Below are 21,549 nucleotides of genomic sequence, written 5' to 3'. Positions count from 1 at the left end.
AAAAGTGCAACTAACCAGAGTGTGAAGAGGAGCATTTCACCTGCTCTCGCATTTGCAGAGATAAATTGTCCAACTGATCCTGTTTGTACAGAAGTGATCATTGTTGCTTATTTATCAAATGTCAAGAAATAAGTGGAACTGATCATTTCTATCAAGAGGTAAGGAAGGCACCTCCTCACAGCATGGGGGCAGGAATTAAAGGCTCTCTTTCTATTTTCAGGTGAAATGAAGGTCTTCCAATTAAAGGGAGGATGATGAATTTAAGAAAAAAAGTCAGCCAGGTAAGACCTGGCCACAGGGAAGAAAAGCATCTTTTACTTCTAGTTCAGAAAAAGGCAAGCAGCCATTTATATGCTTCAAATTTTAGCCAGGGTAGCTGGCTGTACCTCTAAGAAGCAAAGTCTTGCGGTAGAACATTGCTGACAAGTAGGTGAGCACTGAAAGGTCTCTAGAAGCTTAATGATCTGGATGCTAAGGAACCTTCTCCATTGATGACTCTTCATAGCTGGTAATGAGTAATAACAAACAATCCTGTCAAACATTGATTGCAGGTTTTTCTAATATGAGATATGAACAGACCAGGTGGTCATTCCTACCACGGAGAAGTGAGGGTAAGTGGTTGTCCCGGGCAAGGAGGTAAGAAATACCGGTCTCCAACCATTCATGTGTATATCAAGTGGTGTGGATTTTACTTTCTGGGAGAAGAACTGTGGTGGACTTTACTTGTCATGGGGAGAGTATGAAAAGCAGATGCAAGACAAAGCAACATGGACTTGCCAGTTGCTCAATCCAGGAATTAGCTGATCCATCCTTTTAAGGAGGTAAGAAATACAATACGCCATTCCCATAATAGTAAATGATTCTGGTCATACTTTCAGGTGGAGGAAATGTAACGGATGAAATCTTCATCTCTAAAGAGCACAAGAAGTTGCTTTACTGAATAAAGCAATAAAAATGGGAGCTACTTGTTCAGACGTAAGTAGTCAGTAATTCTAACCAATGATAATGATCTTTGCTCCTTTTTCCTTCCTGGATAATGGTTGGTTTTTCCTACAAGGATGTAACAAAGAAAAAGTGCAACTAACCAGAGTGTGAAGAGGAGCATTTCACCTGCTCTCGCCTTTTCAGAGATAAATTGTCCAACTGATCCAGTTTGTACAGAAGTGATCATTGTTACTTATTTATCAAATGTCAAGAAATAAGTGGAACTGATCATTTCTATCAAGAGGTAAGGAAGGCACCTCCTCACAGCATGGGGGCAGGAATTAAAGGCGCTCTTTCTATTTTCAGGTGAAATGAAGGTCTTCCAATTAAAGGGAGGATGATAAGAGGCTGCTGAATTTACGAAAAAAAGTCAGCCAGGTAAGACCTGGCCACAGGGAAGAAAAGCATCTTTTACTTCTAGTTCAGAAAAAGGCAAGCAGCCATTTATATGCTTCAAATTTTAGCCAGGGTAGCTGGCTGTACCTCTAAGAAGCAAAGTCTTGCGGTAGAACATTGCTGACAAGTAGGTGAGCACTGAAAGGTCTCTAGAAGCTTAATGATCTGGATGCTAAGGAACCTTCTCCATTGATGACTCTTCATAGCTGGTAATGAGTAATAACAAACAATTCTGTCAAACATTGATTGCAGGTTTTTCTAATATGAGATATGAACAGACCAGGTGGTCATTCCTACCACGGAGAAGTGAGGGTAAGTGGTTGTCCCGGGCAAGGAGGTAAGAAATACCGGTCTCCAACCATCCATGTGTATATCAAGTGGTGTGGATTTTACTTTCTGGGAGAAGGACTGTGGTGGACTTTACTTGTCATGGGGAGAGTATGAAAAGCAGACGCAAGACAAAGCAACATGGACTTGCCAGTTGCTCAATCCAGGAATTAGCTGATCCAGCCTTTTAAGGAGGTAAGAAATACAATACGCCATTCCCATAATAGTAAATGATTCTGGTCATACTTTCAGGTGGAGGAAATGTAACTGATGAAATCTTCATCTCTAAAGAGCACAAGAAGTTGCTTTACTGAATAAAGCAATAAAAATGGGAGCTACTTGTTCAGACGTAAGTAGTCAGTAATTCTAACCAATGATGATGATCTTTGCTCCTTTTTCCTTCCTGGATAATGGTTGGTTTTTCCTACAAGGATGTAACAAAGAAAAAGTGCAACTAACCAGAGTGTGAAGAGGAGCATTTCACCTGCTCTCGCATTTGCAGAGATAAATTGTCCAACTGATCCTGTTTGTACAGAAGTGATCATTGTTGCTTATTTATCAAATGTCAAGAAATAAGTGGAACTGATCATTTCTATCAAGAGGTAAGGAAGGCACCTCCTCACAGCATGGGGGCAGGAATTAAAGGCTCTCTTTCTATTTCCAGGTGAAATGAAGGTCTTCCAATTAAAGGGAGGATGATAAGAGGCTGCTGAATTTAAGAAAAAAAGTCAGCCAGGTAAGACCTGGCCACAGGGAAGAAAAGCATCTTTTACTTCTAGTTCAGAAAAAGGCAAGCAGCCATTTATATGCTTCAAATTTTAGCCAGGGTAGCTGGCTGTACCTCTAAGAAGCAAAGTCTTGCGGTAGAACATTGCTGACAAGTAGGTGAGCACTGAAAGGTCTCTAGAAGCTTAATGATCTGGATGCTAAGGAACCTTCTCCATTGATGACTCTTCATAGCTGGTAATGAGTAATAACAAACAATTCTGTCAAACATTGATTGCAGGTTTTTCTAATATGAGATATGAACAGACCAGGTGGTCATTCCTACCAGGGAGAAGTGAGGGTAAGTGGTTGTCCCGGGCAAGGAGGTAAGAAATACCGGTCTCCAACCATCCATGTGTATATCAAATGGTGTGGATTTTACTTTCTGGGAGAAGGACTGTGGTGGACTTTACTTGTCATGGGGAGAGTATGAAAAGCAGACGCAAGACAAAGCAACATGGACTTGCCAGTTGGTCAATCCAGGAATTAGCTGATCCATCCTTTTAAGGAGGTAAGAAATACAATACGCCATTCCCATAATAGTAAATGATTCTGGTCATACTTTCAGGTGGAGGAAATGTAACGGATGAAATCTTCATCTCTAAAGAGCACAAGAAGTTGCTTTACTGAATAAAGCAATAAAAATGGGAGCTACTTGTTCAGACGTAAGTAGTCAGTAATTCTAACCAATGATGATGATCTTTGCTCCTTTTTCCTTCCTGGATAATGGTTGGTTTTTCCTACAAGGATGTAACAAAGAAAAAGTGCAACTAACCAGAGTGTGAAGAGGAGCATTTCACCTGCTCTCGCATTTGCAGAGATAAATTGTCCAACTGATCCTGTTTGTACAGAAGTGATCATTGTTGCTTATTTATCAAATGTCAAGAAATAAGTGGAACTGATCATTTCTATCAAGAGGTAAGGAAGGCACCTCCTCACAGCATGGGGGCAGGAATTAAAGGCTCTCTTTCTATTTTCAGGTGAAATGAAGGTCTTCCAATTAAAGGGAGGATGATAAGAGGCTGCAGAATTTAAGAAAAAAAGTCAGCCAGGTAAGACCTGGCCACAGGGAAGAAAAGCATCTTTTACTTCTAGTTCAGAAAAAGGCAAGCAGCCATTTATATGCTTCAAATTTTAGCCAGGGTAGCTGGCTGTACCTCTAAGAAGCAAAGTCTTGCGGTAGAACATTGCTGACAAGTAGGTGAGCACTGAAAGGTCTCTAGAAGCTTAATGATCTGGATGCTAAGGAACCTTCTCCATTGATGACTCTTCATAGCTGGTAATGAGTAATAACAAACAATCCTGTCAAACATTGATTGCAGGTTTTTCTAATATGAGATATGAACAGACCAGGTGGCCATTCCTACCAGGGAGAAGTGAGGGTAAGTGGCTGTCCCGGGCAAGGAGGTAAGAAAAACAGATGGATGTTTGGAGACTGGTATATCAAGTGGTGTGGATATTACTTTCTGGGAGAAGAACTGTGGGGGACTTTACTTGTCATGGGGAGAGTATGAAAAGCAGACGCAAGACAAAGCAACATGGACTTGCCAGCTGCTCAATCCATTGAGGACTCCAATGACAAGATGCTGTTATTTCAAGGAAAAACAAAACAAAAAAACCAGTCACTTCAAATAGTTAAGCTAATAACAAATCTGAATCTGAAGCAAGTCAGGAGAACATCACTTACATGGAGGTAAGCATTTAAGTTTCCCTGGTTGTCAAATGAATCTGGTGCTAAAGCAACACTTACAGAGCAAATAAACAGGTCACATCTCATCTCCAGATGGAAGGAGACCAGAGGGCTGTTGTGTTCTAGAAGGGATTAATGCAAATGCAACTAACTGAACCAGGCATGTTTGTTAGTAAGGAAAAAAGCACGTTTCTTTAACATTCAAGTGGAAATGAATAGATCCTCTTGTACTTTCAGATGAGAGAAATGAAGCTGATTTGAATGTTGAGGGTGTGAAAACTTTGGGAAGTTCCTAGAAGCTCTGTGATATCTACAGAAAGGAAACAAGCTAAACTCAGCACTGCTGCCACGAGGTAAGGAACTCCCCTCCTAATGGAGAAATTGATGGATCTGGTTTCCCTTCAGGTGAAAGAAATGCAGCTGATCTGATCTCCTAGGGATTGAGAACTATAAGCAGTCATATGTCTTAACAAAGGAACACATGTTGCCAGATCTGCAGAGAAAAAAAAAGTTGCCTTCTTTTACTAGAATGGGAAGACAATCACTTATCAAGTTTCAAACCCACAATGCAGCAGCCCATCACTGACAAGGAGGTGAGCGTTTAGGATTCTCTTATTGCCAAATGGAACAGATCATGATGCATCGTGTACATTTGTGGGCCTGTAAATCTGATAATAAGCAAATGCTGATCTCTCCAGCCACGGCTGTGCTTTCCAGGAACTAGTTTGTGAAGCTGATGTGTCTTTTCAGGAGAAGAGTTCCAGAGGCTCAGTGCTGGAGTACAAGGGAATAGGTATGGAGCTGAACAGATCCAACACCTGAAAGGACAATTGGATCTCAAAATATGAAACCATGAAAAAGACCCTTCATTCAATAAAGCAACAGAATTGGCGCTAAGGAGAGGTAAGAAGCATTTCTTAAGTCTAACAAATGAGCATACAGAGAGCACCACAAAATTGCTAACTTATGTTGTGTCAAAGGGTTTGTTACAGCTGACCACACCTCTCAAGATCTAAGAGGAGCTGAGTGGGATGTCAGATGTCAGAAGATTCATCTTTCAGGAGGTGATGAACCTGCTTGTCACTTCTGAGTGACATCAGTGGCTTTGGTTTTACTTTCAGATGAAGGAAACACAGCCAGCATGGCCAGTATTCATGAAACAATGTTCAAAAGTTGCCTGGGGTCACCTCTTGGGTTAAGGGGAGCAGCTGGTCCCATCTGCTGGGATGGAAGCAAAGAAGAAACCACTGGAGGCTGGTTAGTCCTGGGACACAGACAATACCCTGGAGGGGCCTGGGGTAGGGTGTGTAACCATAGTGACCAGTGGGTCCTTTCCCCACTGTGGTCCTGGCTCGCATGCACAGGGTGAAACTGATCGCCATGTTTGGGGTCAGGAAGGAATTTTCCTCCAGGGCAGATTGGCCAGAGACCCTGGAGGTTTTTCGCCTTCCTCTGGGGCATTGAGCAGGGACCAGCCCTTTGGGCCATTTAGAAACAGACAGACAATAAAATCCATCAGAGAACTTGTCTCCCTTTGTCTTTTGCATTTTCTATAAACCTGTCCTGTGCCCCTCTGCCATGCCCATGCTCCCAGCCACATAGCAGGCAGAGTCCCTCCCAGGTGCACTGCCCCCCACCCCAGGGCCAGCATGGCCCCATGTCGCTCTGCCACCCCAGCAGGGCCCCAGCACAGGGGAGAACAGCCCGCTGTCCCAGAGAGGGCAAAGCCGTGTGCACGGCCCCCCAGGGACAGGGAGGGGAAATGGCCAGGTGCACCGGTCGAGGGGAAAGCACGAAGCACAGCGGCACTGTTACCATGTTCCTATCTGAGGATGCCCGGAGGGGCCAGGGCAAGGCCTTTGGTCGGCCACATCCAAGCGCTGTGCCCCGCTGCTCTGGTGGTAAGAGCCCCTCTGGCCAAGCCACCGACTAGCTGCTCTGAAACGGGTGGTCAATGACCCCAGAACAACTCTTCCATTGGCATGGTGGGGCCACCGCTTCCTGAGCGCCCGAACTGGCCTTACAGCCTAGCAGCGAATAATAGTCCCCCAGAGCGGGTTCAACTCTGGCTGCCCCTCGCTCCAGATGGGGCCATCGGCATCCAAGAAGCTCTTGCCTTCAGCCAGCATTTCCCAGGAGCTGGGAGCCAGAAGCCTGCGGTCCTCTGCAGTCTGCTCCAGCTGTGCGCTCTTCTCTTTTAACCCCCCTTGCCAAGTCTGGCACCTCTCAGGGCGGCGCTGGGTTGGCCCACAAGCGCTCATTCCCCCTGTATTGCCTGGCGGGGGGGTCTGTCGATCTCATTGCAGGCATTCTGGGAAATCAGAACTCCATGATCTGCCCCGGGGGATGGGGAGCACGACCAGGGGACACGGGACAGGGTCAGTTAGGGTTCGTAGCACGCGGCTGGAGGGGTTGAGAAGAGGGAGAGGGGCCAGCATCATGTTACTTCTGTGTCCACTTCCTGCCCCTCCCCCATCAGCTTCCCAGCCGCATGGAACCCAAACCACATCAGTAAGCACAGGCACTTCGAAGGAACGCCCAGGGAAGGCAGTGGCAGAGAGATTAAGGGGGCCACTGCTTTACTTTTAAGGGGCAAAGGACAGATGACAGCCTTGCAGGTACGTACACCACAGGCTGCAAGTGAAACTGACTCAAACCATTCTTCTGAGTTCATACTGCAGCTCGCTGTGACAGATGCAGCCCCTGGAGCTAGTGTTGGGCCTCCCCATGAATGGGAAGGAGCTCAAACAGGACGAAGTGAGAGGCCCAGCCCCTAGAGTCATGGGATTAGATGCAAATCTCTGCTTTTGTTTACAAATAAAATGGTTTGTAGCCGTCATGGTTGCAGAGGAAAGCTTGAAAATGTTACTCCCTCTGAAGGGTCAAAAACATGAAGACAAATCTCATGATTTTGGGGAGGTGGGTTCATGATTTTTTAAAATCAAGGGTTGGCAATAGTGTGCTTCCCTATAATGCTCAGATTTCAACCTCTCCTTCTAGAATGGATAGCTCCCCCCTCCCCCTGCTTTGGAGTGGGTCTGGTACTTTCCCACCCTTCCAAGGAAGCCTGTTGACCCTTTCCTCTCCTTGCTGTGTCAGTCAGGATTCAGACATTACAGACATCATGTTAAATCAGAGCCCAGCCAAGATCAGGGATTCGGAAGGGTCAGATCTCAGCAGGGAGTGTAGATTCAGGACCCTGGAAAACCCAAACCCCATAGATGTGGAATGGCACAAACAATGGAACTGGAGGAAAAGAAGGAGCTGATGAGTGAAAGGGACTGGTTGGTATTTGGAAGAGGGTTTCACATCTCTGAAGAAAGCAAACAACTGACACAGGAACCTACATGTGTGAGAGCTGGGATCACAACAAGGAACCTGTCTGGGACAGGAACTGGAACCCAAGGGACCATCACTGGTCAATGCCAGCAATTTGCCATTATTGTAAGCACCAGGTAATAAGGGACTTAGAGGGCGAGTCCATTAAGCACCATGTCAGAGCTCAGCTTCTGCACCTTTCTAGCCTCCCTGAGGTCCCGCTGCCTCTGAGATCTGGAGAAGAGCTAAGATGCTGGCTGTAGTTCAACCTTTACAGGTGGACACCTAGCACAAGTGCTAGAACCAAAATCTATTACAGTTCTGAATATACTTTATTATTATCTTCCTCGAGAGTGTAAATTGAGTCACTTTTATTTTTTCCTCCTTTTATCCACCCCTTCCTTTGTCCATTCTTCCCTCTTCCTTTCTGGAGTTTGTTCATGCAACAGTCATCGAGTCTTCCAGTTACTCATTGCTTTTCAGCATGAAGGATTTTGATAATGATATAAATATGGCCCACGCATCAACCTCAGTGTCCCATATTCCCATAAATGGGTCATAAGGAACACTGGGGCACATCCTGAACTGGTAGAAGTAAGCAAAATGCCACTTTCTCTTCTTTCCTGCTCATGTTTTATGGAATTATGTTTCTGGGTGAGATATCAGAGCCCATTGAGAGATCTGTCTTTCCCTCTCCCTTCAGTTCTAGCTCTCATTAACCTCCCGTCTCCAATATAGCTAAACAACTATTTCATCTCCACTTCCTGTTGACACGTTTCTAGTTCTCACAGACATTGTCCTTACACCAGCACAGACTGAACCCAAACCAGCCAGTGAAGTACAAATTCTTGTGGTGGAATGAGTTTGCAGAGCTGACTCTGCTCACTGGAAAACTCTAGAAGCCCAACCTCCTGACTGAGCTGGTCCATTCTCATGGGCGCACATGTCCTAGGGTCCATGCAGAGTCTATGGGGTGCTAGTACAAGTGCTTTGTTGACATCAAACCTGGCCAAGCGTCTTTGCCACCAAACGAGTCTGTTGCCTTTTGGGCAGTTTGACTGAGGTCTGCGGGGCCAGCTACCTGGCCAGAGCCAGGACAAGGTATGGGCACACAGCCAACATCAGGTGTCCTTTTATCAGAGCCCCCAGAGATCAGGGAAGGGTGGCGTGATGGTTCTGGTATCTGCCCTTCTCCTGCTAACACTGAAACCCCTGCCTGTATTCCCCTGTACAGGAGGCACTGGCTGTCAGTCCCTGGGTGGGTCTGCAGCCATCAGCCTAGAACACAAGATGGAGGGCACAGCACGGTGCCATGAAATGCAGACAACAGGGTTAGTCCCAAGAGGGGCTGGGCATCCGCAGCTCTCACTGGTTCCAGAGTGAGATGCAGGAACTCAGCACTGATCAGAATTGGCCCATTGTGATGGAGGTGGAACATTCCACCGTAGGGTGGTGACTTAGACAAACCCAGAGGTGGGGACAGGCAGGGGAAGGGAACTATGATGTAAGCTTCCATAGGTGAGGGCTGTGTAAGTCCCACTCCATCCAAATCACAGGGAAAGGAGCCGTTCATGATCCTGGAATTCATTGTGACAGATCCCCAGCTGGTGACTCCAGATCTGAAATGTAATTTGACTCATTTGAGAGTTTAGAGCCAGCCAGAGCCTTTCCCCTACAGCTCCCCAGGGGGATGTGGGGCAGGTCACTTTGCCCAAATGAGGAGGTGATGACTACCCGTGACTCTGTTGTGATGCAGTGATTGTTGGGTCAGCCACCAGGGGCTGCCGCATTTCACACCAGGATGTCGCCCAGAGCACATGGCTGCTGCCTGTAGGTCTGAGTACAGGGACTAGGGTGGTGGAGCAGGGCCTTCTGGGACCAACCTGCTTCCATTGCTAAAGATGGGAACATGAGACACAGAAGGGTGAAGGGAAGTATTCTTATAAGGAGGAAGGAAACAAGGCAGGGACAAGGCTGGGGGGAGTGGAAATGAGGCATCAGATAAGGGAGGGGGGGGAAATCAAAGAAGTTAGTGAGAAACACCAGGGAACTAAGGGGAACGGAAGAGGAGAGACAAAAAAAGGAGTAGGCAAAGAGGCTAGAAGAGAAGAGAAAGGAGAAGCACAGAAGTGGATGGGGGTAAGAAGCAGCCAGTTGTAACTACTAGGGGTTAACAATGCAGGCATTGTACAATTCAAAAAAGGAAAGGGTACAATTGTCCATAGCTGAGAGCTGGCATCAGCTTGGTTCTTACCTTTCAAGAGAGGACATTGCAATTGTTCCTATTTCTGTTGATTTGATCACTGCAGCTTGTCTGTCAGAAGTTCATATTGTACCACTGAAGTAGTAAGAGAAAGTGTTCCCATCAAGAGGTAAGGAATGCACCTTCTCATAGCAATGGAGTGGAAACTAACCAATCTGAGTGTTTTCAGGTGAAGGAAGTGAATCTAGCCTTTGCTGTCAAAGGCTACAAGCAGTTTCATAAGAATTAAGCAATATACATAACCAAAGCTTCGGAGAGGTTACAGAAGTATTTACTTGTTCTAGTCAAGAAAAAGGAAGCCACTTATACCTATTAGATTTTTAACAATACAGCTAATTGTATGGAGAGAAAAAGATAAACCAATACAGCAATTCATCACACAGAAGGTGTGCATTTATATTCCCTGTTACAAAATGAATCCAATGTCAAATCATTTGTTGCCCAACAAAAATACTCTGTCAAACATTGATCTTTGCCGCAGGTCATATTTTGAGATGCAAGGATGACAGATGGCTGTAGGTTACAGGAAGGAATTAGCTGATCCATCCTTTTAAGGAGGTAAGAAATATAATACGCCATTCCCATAATAGTCAATGGTTCTGGTCATACTTTCAGGTGGAGGAAATGTAACTGATGAAATTGTCATCTCTCTAAAGAGCACGATAAGTTGCTTTACTGAATAAAGCAATAAAAAATGGGAGCTACCTGTTCAGATGTAAGGAAGGTAGTCGGTAATTCTAACCAATGATGATGATCTCAGCTCCTTTTTCCTTCGCAGATAAGGCCATTGGTTGTTCCTAAAAGGATGTAACAGTGAAGTTATTTCAAAGAAAAAGTGCAACTAACCAGAGTGTGAAGATGAGCATTTCACCTGCTCTTATATTTGCAGAGATGAGTTGTCTGCATGGGGGCAGGAATTAAAGGCTCTATTTCTATTTTCAGGTGAAATGAAGGTCTTTCAATTAAGTGGGAGGATGATAAGAGGCTGCTGAATTTAAGAAAAAAAGTCAGCCAGGTAAGACCTGGCCACAGGGAAGAAAAGCATCTTTTACTTCTAGTTCAGAAAAAGGCAAGCAGCCATTTATATGCTTCAAGTTTTAGCCAGGGTAGCTGGCTCTACCTCTAAGAATCAAAGTCTTGCGGTAGAATGTTGCTGACAAGTAGGTGAGCACTGAAAGGTCTCTAGAAGCTTAATGATCTGGATGCTAAGGAACCTTCTCCATTGATGACTCTTCATAGCTGGTAATGAGTAATAATAAATAATCCTGTCAAACATTGATTGCAGGTTTTTCTAATATGAGATATGAACAGACCAGGTGGTCATTCCTACCAGGGAGAAGTGAGGGTAAGTGGTTGTCCCGCGCAAGGAGGTAAGAAATACCAGTCTCTAAACAGCCATGTGTATATCAAGTGGTGTGGATTTTACTTCAGGGAGAAGAACTGTGGTGGACTTTACTTGTCATGGGGAGAGTATGAAAAGCAGACGCAAGACAAAGCAACATGGACTTGCCAGTTGCTCAATCCAGGAATTAGCTGATCCATCCTTTTAAGGAGGTAAGAAATACAATACGCCATTCCCATAATAGTAAATGATTCTGGTCATACTTTCAGGTGGAGGAAATGTAACTGATGAAATCTTCATCTCGAAAGAGCACAAGAAGTTGCTTTACTGAATAAAGCAATAAAAATGGGAGCTACTTGTTCAGATGTAAGTAGTCGATAATTCTAACCAATGATGATGATCTTTGCTCCTTTTTCCTTCCTGGATAATGGTTGGTTTTTCCTACAAGGATGTAACAAAGAAAAAGTGCAACTAACCAGAGTGTGAAGAGGAGCATTTCACCTGCTCTCGCATTTGCAGAGATAAATTGTCCAACCGATTCTATTTGTACAGAAGTGATCATTGTTGCTTATTTATCAAATGTCAAGAAATAAGTGGAACTGATCATTTCTATCAAGAGGTAAGGAAGGCACCTCCTCACAGCATGGGGGCAGGAATTAAAGGCTCTCTTTCTATTTCCAGGTGAAATGAAGGTCTTCCAATTAAAGGGAGGATGATAAGAGGCTGCTGAATTTAAGAAAAAAAGTCAGACAGGTAAGACCTGGCCACAGGGAAGAAAATCATCTTTTACTTCTAGTTCAGAAAAAGGCAAGCAGCCACTTATATGCTTCAAATTTTAGCCAGGGTAGCTCACTGTACGTCTAAGAATCAAAGTCTTGCGGTAGAACATTACTGACAAGTAGGTGAGCACTGAAAGGTCTCTAGAAGCTTAATGATCTGGATGCTAAGGAACCTTCTCCATTGATGACTCTTCATTGGTAATGAGTAATAATAAATAATTCTGTCAAACATTGATTGCAGGTTTTTCTAATATGAGATATGAACAGACCAGGTGGCCATTCCTACCAGGGAGAAGTGAGGGTAAGTGGTTGTCCCGGGGAAGGAGGTAAGAAATACACATGGATGTTCGGAGACTGGTATATGAAGTGGTGTGGATTTTACTTCAGGGAGAAGAACTGTGGTGGACCTCACTTGTAATGGGAAGAGTATGAAAAGCAGATGCAAGACAAAGCAACATGGACTTGCCAGCTGCTCAATCCATTGAGGACTCCAATGACAAGATGCTGTTATTTCAAGGAAAAAGAAAACAAAAGAAACCAGTCACTTCAAATAGTTCAGCTAGTAACAAATCTGAATCTGAAGCAAGTCAGGAGAACATCACAGACATGGAGGTAAGCATTTTAGTTTCCCTGGTTGTCAAATGAATCTGGTGCTAAAGCAACACTTACAGAGCAAATAAACAGGTCACATCTCATCTCCAGATGGAAGGAGACCAGAGGGCTGTTGTGTTCTAGAAGGGATTAATGCAAATGCAACTAACTGAACCAGGCATGTTTGTTAGTAAGGAAAAAAGCACGTTTCTTTAACATTCAAGTGGAAATGAATAGATCCTCTTGTACTTTCAGATGAGAGAAATGAAGCTGATTTGAATGTTGAGGGTGTGAAAACTTTGGGAAGTTCCTAGAAGCTCTGTGATATCTACAGAAAGGAAACAAGCTAAACTCAGCACTGCTGCCACGAGGTAAGGAACTCCCCTCCTAATGGAGAAATTGATGGATCTGGTTTCCCTTCAGGTGAAAGAAATGCAGCTGATCTGATCTCCTAGGGATTGAGAACTATAAGCAGTCATATGTCTTAACAAAGGAACACATGTTGCCAGATCTGCAGAGAAAAAAAAAGTTGCCTTCTTTTACTAGAATGGGAAGACAATCACTTATCAAGTTTCAAACCCACAGCAGCCCATCACTGACAAGGAGGTGAGCGTTTAGGATTCTCTTATTGCCAAATGGAACAGATCATGATGCATCGTGTACATTTGTGGGACTGTAAATCTGATAATAAGCAAATGCTGATCTCTCCAGCCACGGCTGTGCTTTCCAGGAACTAGTTTGTGAAGCTGATGTGTCTTTTCAGGAGAAGAGTTCCAGAGGCTCAGTGCTGGAGTACAAGGGAATAGGTATGGAGCTGAACAGATCCAACACCTGAAAGGACAATTGGATCTCAAAATATGAAACCATGAAAAAGACCCTTCATTCAATAAAGCAACAGAATTGGCGCTAAGGAGAGGTAAGAAGCATTTCTTAAGTCTAACAAATGAGCATACACTGAGCACCACAAAATTGCTAACTAATGTTGTGTCAAAGGGTTTGTTACAGCTGACCACACCTCTCAAGATCTAAGAGGAGCTGAGTGGGATGTCAGATGTCAGAAGATTCATCTTTCAGGAGGTGATGAACCTGCTTGTCACTTCTGAGTGACATCAGTGGCTTTGGTTTTACTTTCAGATGAAGGAAACACAGCCAGCATGGCCAGTATTCATGAAACAATGTTCAAAAGTTGCCTGGGGTCACCTCTTGGGTTAAGGGGAGCAGCTGGTCCCATCTGCTGGGATGGAAGCAAAGAAGAAACCACTGGAGGCTGGTTAGTCCTGGGACACAGACAATACCCTGGAGGGGCCTGGGGTAGGGTGTGTAACCATAGTGACCAGTGGGTCCTTTCCCCACTGTGGTCCTGGCTCGCATGCACAGGGTGAAACTGATCGCCATGTTTGGGGTCAGGAAGGAATTTTCCTCCAGGGCAGATTGGCCAGAGACCCTGGAGGTTTTTCGCCTTCCTCTGGGGCATTGAGCAGGGACCAGCCCTTTGGGCCATTTAGAAACAGACAATAAAATCCATCAGAGAACTTGTCTCCCTTTGTCTTTTGCATTTTCTATAAACCTGTCCTGTGCCCCTCTGCCATGCCCATGCTCCCAGCCACGTAGCAGGCAGAGTCCCTCCCAGGTGCACTGCTCCCCCCCCCAGTGCCAGCATGGCCCCATGTCGCTCTGCCACCCCAGCAGGGCCCCAGCACAGGGGAGAACAGCCCGCTGTCCCAGAGAGGGCAAAGCCGTGTGCACGGCCCCCCAGGGACGGGGAGGGGAAATGGCCAGGTGCACCGGTCGAGGGGAGAGCAGGAAGCACAGCGGCACTGTTACCATGTTCCTATCTGAGGATGCCCGGAGGGGCCAGGGCAAGGCCTTTGGTCGGCCACATCCAAGCGCTGTGCCCCGCTGCTCTGGTGGTAAGAGCCCCTCTGGCCAAGCCACCGACTAGCTGCTCTGAAAGGGGTGGTCAATGACCCCAGAACAACTCTTCCATTGGCATGGTGGGGCCACCGCTTCCTGAGCACCCGAACTGGCCTTACAGCCTAGCAGCGAATAATAGTCCCCCAGAGCGGGTTCAACTCTGGCTGCCCCTCGCTCCAGATGGGGCCATCGGCATCCAAGAAGCTCTTGCCTTCAGCCAGCATTTCCCAGGAGCTGGGAGCCAGAAGCCTGCGGTCCTCTGCAGTCTGCTCCAGCTGTGCGCTCTTCTCTTTTAATCCCCCTTGCCAAGTCTGGCACCTCTCAGGGCGGCGCTGGGTTGGCCCACAAGCGCTCATTCCCCCTGTATTGCCTGGCGGGGGGGGTCTGTCGATCTCATTGCAGGCATTCTGGGAAATCAGAACTCCATGATCTGCCCCGGGGGACGGGGAGCACGACCAGGGGACACGGGACAGGGTCAGTTAGGGTTCGTAGCACGGGGCTGGAGGGGATGAGAAGAGGGAGAGGGGCCAGCATCATGTTACTTCTGTGTCCACTTCCTGCCCCTCCCCCATCAGCTTCCCAGCCGCATGGAACCCAAACCACATCAGTAACCACAGGCACTTGGAAGGAACGCCCAGGGAAGGCAGTGGCAGAGAGATTAAGGGGGCCACTGCTTTACTTTTAAGGGGCAAAGGACAGATGACAGCCTTGCAGGTACGTACACCACAGGCTGCAAGTGAAACTGACTCAAACCATTCTTCTGAGTTCATACTGCAGCTCGCTGTGACAGATGCAGCCCCTGGAGCTAGTGTTGGGCCTCCCCATGAATGGGAAGGAGCTCAAACAGGACGAAGTGAGAGGCCCAGCCCCTAGAGTCATGGGATTAGATGCAAATCTCTGCTTTTGTTTACAAATAAAATGGTTTGTAGCCGTCATGGTTGCAGAGGAAAGCTTGAAAATGTTACTCCCTCTGAAGGGTCAAAAACATGAAGACAAATCTCATGATTTTGGGGAGGTGGGTTCATGATTTTTTAAAATCAAGGGTTGGCAATAGTGTGCTTCCCTATAATGCTCAGATTTCAACCTCTCCTTCTAGAATGGATAGCTCCCCCCTCCCCCTGCTTTGGAGTGGGTCTGGTACTTTCCCACCCTTCCAAGGAAGCCTGTTGACCCTTTCCTCTCCTTGCTGTGTCAGTCAGGATTCAGACATTACAGACATCATGTTAAATCAGAGCCCAGCCAAGATCAGGGATTCGGAAGGGTCAGATCTCAGCAGGGAGTGTAGATTCAGGACCCTGGAAAACCCAAACCCCATAGATGTGGAATGGCACAAACAATGGAACTGGAGGAAAAGAAGGAGCTGATGAGTGAAAGGGACTGGTTGGTATTTGGAAGAGGGTTTCACATCTCTGAAGAAAGCAAACAACTGACACAGGAACCTACATGTGTGAGAGCTGGGATCACAACAAGGAACCTGTCTGGGACAGGAACTGGAACCCAAGGGACCATCACTGGTCAATGCCAGCAATTTGCCATTATTGTAAGCACCAGGTAATAAGGGACTTAGAGGGCGAGTCCATTAAGCACCATGTCAGAGCTCAGCTTCTGCACCTTTCTAGCCTCCCTGAGGTCCCGCTGCCTCTGAGATCTGGAGAAGAGCTAAGATGCTGGCTGTAGTTCAACCTTTACAGGTGGACACCTAGCACAAGTGCTAGAACCAAAATCTATTACAGTTCTGAATATACTTTATTATTATCTTCCTCGAGAGTGTAAATTGAGTCACTTTTATTTTTTCCTCCTTTTATCCACCCCTTCCTTTGTCCATTCTTCCCTCTTCCTTTCTGGAGTTTGTTCATGCAACAGTCATCGAGTCTTCCAGTTACTCATTGCTTTTCAGCATGAAGGATTTTGATAATGATATAAATATGGCCCACGCATCAACCTCAGTGTCCAATATTCCCATAAATGGGTCATAAGGAACACTGGGGCACATCCTGAACTGGTAGAAGTAAGCAAAATGCCACTTTCTCTTCTTTCCTGCTCATGTTTTATGGAATTAGGTTTCTGGGTGAGATATCAGAGCCCATTGAGAGATCTGTCTTTCCCTCTCCCTTCAGTTCTAGCTCTCATTAACCTCCCCTCTCCAATATAGCTAAACAACTATTTCATCTCCACTTCCTGTTGACACGTTTCTAGTTCTCACAGACATTGTCCTTACACCAGCACAGACTGAACCCAAACCAGCCAGTGAAGTACAAATTCTTGTGGTGGAATGAGTTTGCAGAGCTGACTCTGCTCACTGGAAAACTCTAGAAGCCCAACCTCCTGACTGAGCTGGTCCATTCTCATGGGCGCACATGTCCTAGGGTCCATGCAGAGTCTATGGGGTGCTAGTACAAGTGCTTTGTTGACATCAAACCTGGCCAGCGTCTTTGCCACCAAACGAGTCTGTTGCCTTTTGGGCAGTTTGACTGAGGTCTGCGGGGCCAGCTACCTGGCCAGAGCCAGGACAAGGTATGGGCACACAGCCAACATCAGGTGTCCTTTTATCAGAGCCCCCAGAGATCAGGGAAGGGTGGCGTGATGGTTCTGGTATCTGCCCTTCTCCTGCTAACACTGAAACCCCTGCCTGTATTCCCCTGTACAGGAGGCACTGGCTGTCAGTCCCTGGGTGGGTCTGCAGCCATCAGCCTAGAACACAAGATGGAGGGCACAGCACGGTGCCATGAAATGCAGACAACAGGGTTAGTCCCAAGAGGGGCTGGGCATCCGCAGCTCTCACTGGTTCCAGAGTGAGATGCAGGAACTCAGCACTGATCAGAATTGGCCCATTGTGATGGAGGTGGAACATTCCACCGTAGGGTGGTGACTTAGACAAACCCAGAGGTGGGGACAGGCAGGGGAAGGGAACTATGATGTAAGCTTCCATAGGTGAGGGCTGTGTAAGTCCCACTCCATCCAAATCACAGGGAAAGGAGCCGTTCATGATCCTGGAATTCATTGTGACAGATCCCCAGCTGGTGACTCCAGATCTGAAATGTAATTTGACTCATTTGAGAGTTTAGAGCCAGCCAGAGCCTTTCCCCTACAGCTCCCCAGGGGGATGTGGGGCAGGTCACTTTGCCCAAATGAGGAGGTGATGACTACCCGTGACTCTGTTGTGATGCAGTGATTGTTGGGTCAGCCACCAGGGGCTGCCGCATTTCACACCAGGATGTCGCCCAGAGCACATGGCTGCTGCCTGTAGGTCTGAGTACAGGGACTAGGGTGGTGGAGCAGGGCCTTCTGGGACCAACCTGCTTCCATTGCTAAAGATGGGAACATGAGACACAGAAGGGTGAAGGGAAGTATTCTTATAAGGAGGAAGGAAACAAGGCAGGGACAAGGCTGGGGGGAGTGGAAATGAGGCATCAGATAAGGGAGGGGGGGGGGAAATCAAAGAAGTTAGTGAGAAACACCAGGGAACTAAGGGGAACGGAAGAGGAGAGACAAAAAAAGGAGTAGGCAAAGAGGCTAGAAGAGAAGAGAAAGGAGAAGCACAGAAGTGGATGGGGGTAAGAAGCAGCCAGTTGTAACTACTAGGGGTTAACAATGCAGGCATTGTACAATTCAAAAAAGGAAAGGGTACAATTGTCCATAGCTGAGAGCTGGCATCAGCTTGGTTCTTACCTTTCAAGAGAGGACATTGCAATTGTTCCTATTTCTGTTGATTTGATCACTGCAGCTTGTCTGTCAGAAGTTCATATTGTACCACTGAAGTAGTAAGAGAAAGTGTTCCCATCAAGAGGTAAGGAATGCACCTTCTCATAGCAATGGAGTGGAAACTAACCAATCTGAGTGTTTTCAGGTGAAGGAAGTGAATCTAGCCTTTGCTGTCAAAGGCTACAAGCAGTTTCATAAGAATTAAGCAATATACATAACCAAAGCTTCGGAGAGGTTACAGAAGTATTTACTTGTTCTAGTCAAGAAAAAGGAAGCCACTTATACCTATTAGATTTTTAACAATACAGCTAATTGTATGGAGAGAAAAAGATAAACCAATACAGCAATTCATCACACAGAAGGTGTGCATTTATATTCCCTGTTACAAAATGAATCCAATGTCAAATCATTTGTTGCCCAACAAAAATACTCTGTCAAACATTGATCTTTGCCGCAGGTCATATTTTGAGATGCAAGGATGACAGATGGCTGTAGGTTACAGGAAGGAATTAGCTGATCCATCCTTTTAAGGAGGTAAGAAATATAATACGCCATTCCCATAATAGTCAATGGTTCTGGTCATACTTTCAGGTGGAGGAAATGTAACTGATGAAATTGTCATCTCTCTAAAGAGCACGATAAGTTGCTTTACTGAATAAAGCAATAAAAAATGGGAGCTACCTGTTCAGATGTAAGGAAGGTAGTCGGTAATTCTAACCAATGATGATGATCTCAGCTCCTTTTTCCTTCACAGATAAGGCCATTGGTTGTTCCTAAAAGGATGTAACAGTGAAGTTATTTCAAAGAAAAAGTGCAACTAACCAGAGTGTGAAGATGAGCATTTCACCTGCTCTTATATTTGCAGAGATGAGTTGTCTGCATGGGGGCAGGAATTAAAGGCTCTATTTCTATTTTCAGGTGAAATGAAGGTCTTCCAAATAAAGGGAGGATGAAAAGAGGCTGCTGAATTTACGGAAAAAAAAGTCAGCCCGGTAAGACCTGGCCACAGGGAAGAAAAGCATCTTTTACTTCTAGTTCAGAAAAAGGCAAGCAGCCATTTATATGCTTCAAGTTTTAGCCAGGGTAGCTGGCTGTACCTGTAAGAATCAAAGTCTTGCGGTAGAACATTGCTGACAAGTAGGTGAGCACTGAAAGGTCTATAGAAGCTTAATGATCTGGATGCTAAGGAACCTTCTCCATTGATGACTCTTCATAGCTGGTAATGAGTAATAATAAATAATCCTGTCAAACATTGATTGCAGGTTTTTCTAATATGAGATATGAACAGACCAGGTGGTCATTCCTACCAGGGAGAAGTGAGGGTAAGTTTCTTGTTCCGGGCAAGGAGGTAAGAAATACCAGTCTCCAACCATCCATGTGTATATCAAGTGGTGTGGATTTTACTTTCTGGGAGAAGAACTGTGGTGGACTTTACTTGTCATGGGGAGAGTATGAAAAGCAGACGCAAGACAAAGCAACATGGACTTGCCAGTTGCTCAGTCCAGGAATTAGCTGATCCATCCTTTTAAGGAGGTAAGAAATACAATACGCCATTCCCATAATAGTAAATGATTCTGGTCATACTTTCAGGTGGAGGAAATGTAACTGATGAAATCTTCATCTCGAAAGAGCACAAGAAGTTGCTTTAGTGAATAAAGCAATAAAAATGGGAGCTACTTGTTCAGATGTAAGTAGTCGGTAATTCTAACCAATGATGATGATCTTTGCTCCTTTTTCCTTCCTGGATAATGGTTGGTTGTTCCTACAAGGATGTAACAAAGAAAAAGTGCAACTAACCAGAGTGTGAAGAGGAGCATTTCACCTGCTCTCGCATTTGCAGAGATAAATTGTCCAACCGATTCTATTTGTACAGAAGTGATCATTGTTGCTTATTTATCAATTGTCAAGAAATAAGTGGAACTGATCATTTCTATCAAGAGGTAAGGAAGGCACCTCCTCACAGCATGGGGGCAGGAATTAAAGGCTCTCTTTCTATTTTCAGGTGAAATGAAGGTCTTCCAATTAAAGGGAGGATGATAAGAGGCTGCTGAATTTACAAAAAAAAGTCAGCCAGGTAAGACCTGGCCACAGGGAAGAAAAGCATCTTTTACTTCTAGTTCAGAAAAAGGCAAGCAGCCATTTATATGCTTCAAGTTTTAGCCAGGGTAGCTGGCTCTACCTGTAAGAATCAAAGTCTTGCGGTAGAACATTGCTGACAAGTAGGTGAGCACTGAAAGGTCTCTAGAGGCTTAATGATCTGGATGCTAAGGAACCTTCTCCATTGATGACTCTTCATAGCTGGTAATGAGTAATAATAAATAATTCTGTCAAACATTGATTGCAGGTTTTTCTAATATGAGATATGAACAGACCAGGTGGCCATTCCTACCAGGGAGAAGTGAGGGTAAGTAGCTGTCCTGGGCAAGGAGGTCAGAAATACACATGGGTGTTTGGAGACTGGTATATCAAGTGGTGTGGATTTTACTTCAGGGAGAAGAACTGTGGTGGACCTTACTTGTCATGGGGAGCATATGAAAAGCAGATGCAAGACAAAGCAACATGGACTTGCCAGCTGCTCAATCCATTGATGACTCCAATGACAAGATGCTGTTATTTCAAGGAAAAACAAAACAAAAAAAACAGTCACTTCAAATAGTTCAGCTAGTAACAAATCTGAATCTGAAGCAAGTCAGGAGAACATCACAGACATGGAGGTAAGCATTTAAGTTTCCCTGGTTGTCAAATGAATCTGGTGCTAAAGCAACACTTACTGCTCAAATAGATAGGTCACATCGCATCTCCAGATGGAAGGAGACCAGAGGGCTGTTGTGTTCTAGAAGGGATTAATGCAAATGCAACTAGCTGAACTAGGCATGTTTGTTAGTAAGGAAAAAAGCACGTTTCTTTAAGAGGAACGGTTAGATCCTCTTATACTTTCAGATGAGAGAAATGCAGCTGATTTGAATGTTGAGGGCGTGAAAACTTCAGGAAGTTCCTAGAAGGTCTGTGATATCTACAGAAAGGAAACAAGCTAAACTCAGCACTGCTGCCATGAGGTAAGGAACTCCCCTCCTAATGGAGAAATTGATGGATCTGGTTTCCCTTCAGGTGAAAGAAATGCAGCTGATCTGATCTCCTAGGGATTGAGGACTATGAGCAGTCATATGTCTTAACAAAGGAACACATGTTTCCAGATCTGCAGAGAAAAAAAATAGTTGCCTTCCTTGACTAGAATGGGAAGACAATCACTTCTCAATTTTCAAACCCACAATGCAGCAGCCCATCACTGACAAGGAGGTGAGCGTTTAGGATTCTCTTATTGCCCAGTGGAACAGATCATGAAGCATTGTGTACATTTGTGGGCCTGTAAATCTGATAATAAGCAAATGCTAATCTCTCCAGCCACGGCTGTGCTTTCCAGGAAGTTGTTTGTGAAGCTGATGTGTCTTTTCAGGAGAAGAGTGACAGAGGCTCAGTA

General features: G+C 45.4%; 1 protein-coding gene and 1 long non-coding RNA gene across 2 annotated transcripts in view; one reads left to right on the top strand and one right to left on the bottom strand.

The window, feature by feature from the left end:
• The window catches only part of LOC135888893 (cell surface A33 antigen-like), a 96,493-nt gene that overhangs the window by 50,597 nt on the left and 24,347 nt on the right, over nt 1-21,549 (bottom strand). The gene's annotated exons all lie outside the window — the stretch shown is intronic.
• Nucleotides 13,276-13,991, top strand: LOC135889060 (uncharacterized). The gene is made up of 2 exons (XR_010561908.1): nt 13,276-13,371; nt 13,590-13,991. It is a non-coding gene; the product is annotated as an uncharacterized LOC135889060 (long non-coding RNA).

The sequence above is a fragment of the Emys orbicularis genome, chromosome 14 (assembly GCF_028017835.1).
Source record: "Emys orbicularis isolate rEmyOrb1 chromosome 14, rEmyOrb1.hap1, whole genome shotgun sequence".
Lineage (NCBI taxonomy): Eukaryota > Metazoa > Chordata > Testudines > Emydidae > Emys > Emys orbicularis.
This window is presented reverse-complemented; position numbering and strand designations above follow the sequence as displayed.